Source organism: Lygodium microphyllum, chromosome 11 (assembly GCF_053477565.2).
Source record: "Lygodium microphyllum isolate KBCC chromosome 11, Lygodium_microphyllum_v1.1.10, whole genome shotgun sequence".
Lineage (NCBI taxonomy): Eukaryota > Viridiplantae > Streptophyta > Polypodiopsida > Schizaeales > Lygodiaceae > Lygodium > Lygodium microphyllum.
In genome coordinates this window covers 57229055-57237774 of record NC_141145.1, presented here as the reverse complement: position 1 = coordinate 57237774, position 8720 = coordinate 57229055, and positions in this window count along the sequence as shown.

The following is an 8720-nucleotide window of genomic DNA, read 5'->3' as shown; positions in this document are numbered from 1 at the left end:
CCTTGACAACATGGGCGTGCAGTTCAACCAGTGCTGCATCATGTGTCATGGGTATGTTTTGAGTCACCACACTCGAGTCTACCCCTTTGAGCTCTTTTATGTACCAAGCAAAGATGTCTACATACTCTCGCAAGAGAGTAATGTGACTTGCTTCATCTTGCTCAGTCATCGGTTATGTAGACAGGTCATGGGGTCTCCCCCTTGGCTAAATTTACCTCCTTGACCTTGGCAGGTCCCTTGATTGGTTTGCTTGCTTTCCCTTGTCGTTTGGCTCCCAGCAAGGTTACCACCCTATCTCCCTTTTTCAAACTTCATGAATTGTTTTGGCATGTCTTGCAAGTTTTAATGTTCTTCTATCCACAGTACTTTGCTTAGCATCCGTCACTCCTCCCTTAATCATCAACATCGTAGGTGGATGGGTAGGTCCCCCTTAGTGCGTCTAGTCTTGGGAGGCCAATGTATTTTCAGGGTCACTATCTGAGCTAACTTCTGATTCAAAATCTAACTCTCCGTCTTTGCTAGAAGAGGAGCTCTCTCCTAGTGGTCGTATCTAAGAAGGTGAGTATGTTTGCAGCAATGATGCGTCACTCAGTTGGGCTAGGCTTGCCTGCTCATAATCAATTGCACCCATGTACTCCAACCAGGTTCAATCATAGTCCTTGAATTTGACTCATTTCTCTAATCTAAGTGCACTCTGCTTGCGTAGTTTGGGTTCTACTAATACATTTGTTTGATCATACATCCCCTAGTGTCGTACTCTAGAGTATCAATTTTCATTTCGCTCTCATCACTAAAGGAACAACAGTCCTCATATTAATCGTCAAAGCCATCTTTGTCCCGTTGCTCATCGTTTTCTAGGTTCTGACATATTTCTTCTTGCTAGTCGAGGATGCGATCCCAATTGTATCTCAAGTTTAAATCGTGTATCTTGGACCATCGCCATTCACGCTCGTCCAAGAGGTCTTGGAGTGGCTTAAGATTCATTGCTGGATTGCCGACAGAAGGACCCTAGAATCTCCATAAGCTCTTGTCTATTCTTTGGGACTTTGAATGCAACAGGATTGGGTCTTCCACATAGGCTCCCTATCATCATGCAGACTAGCACGGAATATGACAAATCAGAGGTGGAAGTCCAAGAGTGTGCACAAAGAGGGAGAGAGAGAGCTCAAGAACAAGAAGAAGATATTGCTTAGTAAGTTGCTCAAAGGTACAACTAGTATGCTCTCCTCAATTGTGAGTGTATACTTTAAGTAGTTTATATAGCCATTGGAGAAGTTAGGGTTAGGGGTTCCCCTTGCTCCCCTATCCTCTAGTCCATTTACACCTAGCTACCCTTATCCTCTCTAGTTTAAGGAGATTTCCCACGATTACTTCTCAACACCCCCCCTCAATGCTAGGTGGCATTGGATAAAGCATGATAGGATGCCCCCCCTTAATCCACAATGAGATTCCTTTATAAATCAGACTACAAAAGAAGGTTATAGGTAAAGACTCAAAAGAGTCAATCATCTGTGGACTGGGAGGCAAAGTTGGCCTCCAATTCCTTAGGTACTTAGGAAATACATGGACACTTACTAGTGATATGTCCAATCTTTTTATGTTTATTACACTTCATTTGTCAAGGTATTTCTTCTAGCAATTGCTTACAATATGCCCTTTTTTATGACAGAAGGAGCACTTTGTAGAAGCTTTATGGACTAAAACTTACTCATGGGAAGTAAATGCTAAAGTCCCTTCATTATGGTTCCTCTTCTCTTCATCTAGACATGATTGGATGGTACTTGCCAAAGTTGGGTTCGGGATATTAGTTAGGGTAGTCACAAGAGTTGGAAAGATCTTCTTCACAAACTTCAAAAGGATGAAAATGGCATCTTCATCATGAATTGGTGCTTGAACGGAGGCCAGCTGTGCCATAAGCCCCTTCGTATGGGAAATAAACTTGCTTAGATCTTCTCCTTGTTTACATTCCAAGAAAAAAACTCAATCTTTAGAAAGATCTTGGAGTTCTTCCCCGTAGCGTCATAGAGCCTTTCAAGCTCATCCCAATTCTCCTTTGTAATGGAGAGTTGGTCAATATGATGAATTAAAGATTTATGCAAATGAAGCATGATGCTAGCTTGAGCTCTTTCATCATCTTCTACATCAAGGGGAATGGATGGGTCAATAACTTTGGTCCCTTTTATGAAAGGCCAATAACCTCGTTCCATCATTTTATATTTTACCAGGACTTGCCAGGTATGGAAATCTTTTCCATTGAACTTGCAAATTTGAGGCCTTACATCTACATAGGCCATGACCATTATAGGAAGGTCTTAGCTATTGCCTTACGTAATGGAAGTGTCTAGTCCTTTACAGGTGACCAAGTACGAACCAGATAGTAGAATTGATAGCCCTACAAATGATAACCAACTTTAAAACTGTAAAGATGAAAAAGGTTGGAAATCATACATATGTAATATCTCAAGATATGATTTTGGTGGTCCTAATTTGTAAACAACCCTTGTTTTAAGTTTTATTTTTTTCCTAGGTTTCAATGAGGTGAACTTTGACTATATTTCTGGCTCTTCCCCTCCTTGCGGTTTAATATACAAGCATTTTGTTGAGCAAGGTTGATTAATGACCTCGACACTTGATGAAGAGTCTGAGGAAATTTCAATCACATCAGTATTCATAGGACAGTACTATTGATGTCATTAAATGCCTTTTCAATGCTTAGAAGCACTCATCTCAAGATTGAGATGTTTAGGTATTACATTGTCAAGCTTGGTGAGGCACTTGACTTATTACCGATATTGAAGTCATGCTTCTTGGTGAACTTATGATGTCCCCCAAGTGTTGGAGCTACTCATAGACCAAGAACACACTTTAGAGCATATGCTTTAGTGATTAGAATCATTGTTAATGATTATAGATTGAAAATTTTGAAAAATGGAAAAGCTTGAAGCTTTCTGGCTATGGTTGCCAGAAACCCACAATTAGGGTTTTTCTCATAGCAACTAGCAGAGGAGGAATTTCTCCAAACCCTCTTAGAGGAGATGGCCCATTGGGGGAGCTAACTAAGCCCCATGATATCTGCCTTAATCGTGCCCTCTACAAGTCGTGGTCCAACTCGAATCAGCAGGCCGCTTGCAGATCTGCACCAATTTTTGCATTTTCTTCAATGCTGCTCTCCACAACACCCAATGTCAGTGTCTTTTGTGCCATGCTACTACGCCTTGTGCTAGGAAAGAAGTCTTCATAAGAAGTCAAGAGCTTAAATGCTCTCCTTTGCTCTCCCTAAGTCCTCCAACAGAGGTGGGTCAAGCTAGCTATGGTGGAAATGAGAGTAAATGAGAATACAATATTTCTTATTGTGCACTTAGGTGTGTTGGGAGGCTAAGGGAAGCTGAGGGATTAGAGATGGCTCTGATACCATGTGACAAATCAAAGTTGGAAACCGAAGAGTGTGCACAAGAGGGAGAGAGAGAGCTCAAGTACAAGAAGAAGATCTTGCTTGGTAAGTTGCTCAAAGGTACAACTAGTACACTCTTCTCAACTGTAAGTGTGCACTTTAGACAGTTTATATAGCCACTGGAGAAGTTAGGGTTAGGGTTTCCCCTTGCTCCCCTAACCTCTAGTCCATTTACACCTAGCTACCCTTATCCTATCTAGTATAGGGAGAGTTCCCATGCTTACTTCTCAACACTGAAGGTGTGTTCTTGAGCTTACGAGTTTCCTTGATGGCGTGTTAGTACTCCTCAGTGTCTGAGAATAGTAGATCGATGGTAACAAGAAAATGCATCCATCCTTGCTCATCCTCAGTGCACAGGATATACTTGGTAAGGGCCCTATAGGATCCCCTAGTCTGTTATCCCTCGCCCTTCAGCATGGTGGAGATGGCATCCAGGTCAACTGGTGTGGTCTTCCAAGTGTCCATCTCTTCCATTCTCTTCATGACTATGAAGTCAACCAATAATTGGATTCCTGCAATCTTCACTAGCCAATTTTTCAACACTTTGAATGGTTTCACCTTCATTCCGTTAGCCAATGTGACATTGAACCTACTAGTCTCAACCGGTGGGTTACCCTAGGTCTAGAGTATTGCATGGCTTAGCACACTCAATCCTGCCCCTGTGTCTACAATCCCCTTTCTTGTGATATCCCCCAGAGCTAGGCTGGCACTACTGTATGCATTTCCATTCCTTCCCAAAAAGCATTGACGTGTAGGGATTTAGGCATGGAATGCAATGTCACACTTGGTATTTGAGTTTTTGTGTCGTGCTTAGGCAAGTCTATGATAATTGTCTCATTTGGTTCTTCAACCCACTATTTGAGCTCTAGCCATAGCATTGGATACTGCCTAAGCAGGTCGCCCAAGCTTAGAGTTGCAAGGGTGGTCACCAGTGTATTGAGGAGATAACAATATTAGTGAGTTTGGGAATCTCCCAATTCCCATCTTTTGAACACTAAAAAGGTGGCACCCAGATAATATGCCCATAAGTTTCTCAAAACCATATGATCTAATCTATAATTGAAAAGTGCCTAAAAAATGGAATCTATTGAGCTATAGAGCGCTCGATTTGGAGTTATACTGTTCAAGTTATGACAAAAATCCAAAGATTTGACCACATGTCCCAAACTTATAGAAAATTCCCATATTCCCTAATATGGTGTTGGAGGTTGCTAGTCACTTGTGTCTCTCATAAGTTTGAGGTTCTTGGCCAATGGCCTTGACTATTTTGCTAGCTTGAAGCATTTAGCCTTTGTCTAGGTGGCTCTACTTGTGGTGTTATCACCTCTCCCTTGATTTTGGTCATGGTGGAGAGATTGGCGCACTCATGCTTGAGACATCATTGATATCGTCTTCTAGTATGGGCTTAGTGTCTTTTAGGTGCTCCTGGGCCTTCTTCACCCATTCTTTCACCTTCTCGATGGCTTCGAGCTACCACTTCGGGTTGGGGTACTCCCCAACCTTAGCACTTCCCCTTTCAATCATCCATGGAGCCAACATTTCTTCCTTTGTGTCAATGACTTTCCTCCCCATAGGTAGTGTTGTGGCTCTTCCGCTTTTGAGGGTGACCTTAGCATCTAATCTTTTCTTCCTTCATCTCTGAGTCTTCTTTCCAACTGAAGTTGCATCAAGGTTGCTAGGCCCTGGCAATGATATGCTATCTTGCTTTGTCTGTGTGCGGATCATGACATGCAACGGGATAGGAGTGGCTTCCCCATCGAGTGTCTCTATGCCGAACAACCCCAAGGGAGCTTATGGTTTGTTTCCCAAACTAGAGGATGGCCTCCATTTGGGGAAATAAACAAAGAGATGAGTGATTCCACACTTAGTGCATCTCAAGTCAACCTTATCTCTATTTGCTTACTCCTTCTCAGGGCAACGAGCGAAGAAATGTGTCCTAGGTGACCACAACTCCAACACATGATTGGCTCTTGGGTTTGTGCTCCTAGGCCTCTGCCTCTCCCCCTCCCTAATGCCATCATAGGCACTAGTAAGTAGTCTAGAAGGACTATGTTGCCTTCCTCATCCTACGATACGTATGGATTTACATAAGGCTCGTCACCACTAGGCTTGTCCATATAGTGGAATGGAGTATCACTCGATGGGTGGGTAACATAGGGTCTAGGTGGTCTAAGGATACCTATAGGATTTATTTCCATCCCAAGGATGGGCAGCTTACCATCATTGGGTGTCAGGAGAGCCAATGGGGCTCCCCTTCCAAAGAAGTTTGGTGGCATGTTCACAAGGTAGGGTTGACCGTAAGGCTGCGGGTATGGGAGTCTCTGAGGTAGTGTTAGAAATCAAGCTCACCGTCAATGTGTCTTCATCTATGACCGACATCTATGACAGCTAGTGTGTACAGCTATCTACATGTGACTACATTAAATAAGTCGGGTTAGTAGTCAGTCAGTGACCTGACTAGAGTTAGTCAGTCTAGTCTACATTTACACTAGGTCACTTTATCTTGTAGTGTGTGTGTGCTTTTCAGTATAGTGTGTGGAAATGAAGGAATGAGCTTGAGAGCCTAAAGGCTCATGGATATGGAGTTTTTCCCTTTCTCTCTCTCTACTCTTTTAACATGGTATCAGAGCTTCATCCATGAGGTTGTAGAAGAATGGGCATGACAACTTGCAAATGAAGCCATAGTCAAAGGAAGGAATCAGCATGGATTGCCTTCTGAAAATCGTGGACTGCCTCCTGAAACCTGTGTCTTGAAATCGTGGACTACAACCTGTGTCTGAAAATCGTGGACTGCCTCCTGAAAAACAGCAACCTGTATTTGAAAATCTGCGGCCTGCTAATCTGAGTGGACAGCAACCTATCAATCTTCAGTGGGGCACCTGGACAAGGTTCATAGAGCATGTATGCTCACTATTGAAGGTATTTGAAGTGTGCAAGGAGTAAATGCTTGTGTGGGAGCTCTGTTATGAGCTGGAGTGATAGACACAGATCTGTAATCATTTGTGAACTACTGTAAACATGAATGGACAGCATGCATTGTCATTACTGACACACAGGAGCCTTGTACTACACTCAGAAGGCATCTTTGAAGCACAAGAATGTGTCAAAGCATGTATACATTGGATCAAATGTCTTGGAGCTGAGATCTCTTGCTCAGAATACTCAGATCTGAAAATCAATGACACAGTCAATGACAGAATACTCAGATCTGAAAATCAATGACAGTAGGCTGAAAACTGTCATACACAGTCAATGACAAGTACTGTGCATTACTGAAGCAATACAGGTCATCTTGGGGGTTCCATCATCTATATGAACTGGCCTATACATGTTGAATGCATGGAGAATTGAAGCAAGCAATGAGCATCATTGAAAACTGAATTTTGAAGCTGAAATAAATGCAGTTACACTGTCCTGGTTAATTACAAACAGCTCATGAGGTTTATGCCATTGGTCAATGAAGACAGGTTGTCTATGCCTACTCAGATGCTCATGTATTGAACTTGCCACTACAAAGTAAATGTATGACATGGTCAAAAGACATTTTGGAGCTGCTTGGAGCTTGGTATGCTGAATTCTGGTTGACTGCAACCTGAAACTGAATTTGTTGACACACTCAGTTTTGGACTTGAAATTGCTGCTGGTTACTCACAGTTTACAGTTTTTAAACTGCATGTATGTACCCTAGCAGTGAGGTTACATAAGCTTAAGCTGAAGCAAACACATAGCTTATGTATTGACAGTTATATCTACAATTGAGACCACTTGTTTGTGGGTTGTTTTGGGGTGTCAGTGGGCTGAAATACCCTGGTTTTTTTCTGCAATTTAGTGCAGAAAACTGTCATAAACTGTTACGGACTGAACTTAGAACTTAGTCAGTCATACTTATTGGACTGCAGGGAGTCAAGCACTTGATAGACAGTCTATTGCATCATGGCTAATGCACATGGGACTGACAATATCACTCAGATAGTTGGAGAGAAGTTGGATAATAAGAACTTTACATTATGGAAATTCAGAATGAAAAACTTTCTGGTTGGCAAAGGTTATTGGGATTTATGTACAGGAGATGAAGTTGCTCCTGAGTTGCCTGTACACAATCCAACAAATGAACAGAAAAGAGCCTACAGGCTATGGAATGAAAGAGCATGCAAGGTGTTGCATTGGTTTTCCTTATGTATATTTGATGCTATGGTAATTCAAATCACTGGATGTGAGACTTCGAAGGATGCTTGGGACATACTGATGAAAAATTATGGAACCATGACACATGCAAGAAAGATCCAGTTGAAACAGCAGTTCAACAACATGTCTAGGAATGGCAAGAGCATCTAGATGAATACCACGGAGATTAAGACCATAGCTGATCAACTTGCTACTATTGGCTCAAGTGTATCAGAAGATGATATGATTGTTGTTGCTTTGAATGGCTTAGGAAAAGAGTACAAAGCTTTTGACACTTCCATTTCTGTCAGAGAAGAGCCCCCTAGCTGGGAAGAGCTAGTTGCTTTGTTGCTACATGAGGAAGTCAAACTTGGTTTGAATACAAGTTCTAGTGCATCTCAGAGTAGAGACACTGTGTTGTACTCTAGCCAGCGTGGCAGAGGATCTAGAGGTCGTGGTTCATTTCGAGGTCGTGGTGACACTCGTAATACTTATGGACAGCAGCAGCAGTAGAGTAATTGGCATGGTGCAAATACATAAGGCCAGCATGGATCTGGTGGGTTTAGAGGCAGGGGGAGATCACCTCGAGGAAGAGGATGTGGATCTCGATCTTGGCAGTCTACTGATCAGTCCAACAAGGACAAGGACTGCCATTATTGTGGCCGGTATGGGCATATTGCAAAGGATTGTTACAAGAAGCAAGGAGATATGAAGGCAAAGGGCAGACAGCATGGGCACTATGCATCATCCAGTGGTGCTCATGATGAGTCAGTTGATAGACTCTTTGCCATGCAGCATGTATCCAAGATTGTGTCAAGGCAGAATAGAGATGACAGGTGGTACATTGACTCTGGTGCGTCAAACCACATGACCCCGCATGGAGAGTGGTTTGATGAGATGGTTGCAGGTACACATGGTCATGTATGTACTGGGGATGATACCCAACATGACATAAAGCATAAAGGGATTGTTCCATTGATGATGCCTGATGGCAAGAAGAAAGGCCTGCATGATGTCTTACATGTACCGACCATAACAAAGAATTTGTTGTTTGTGGGTCAAATGGCAGAACAGAATCTTCAAGTGAGGTTTAACAAGGATGGAT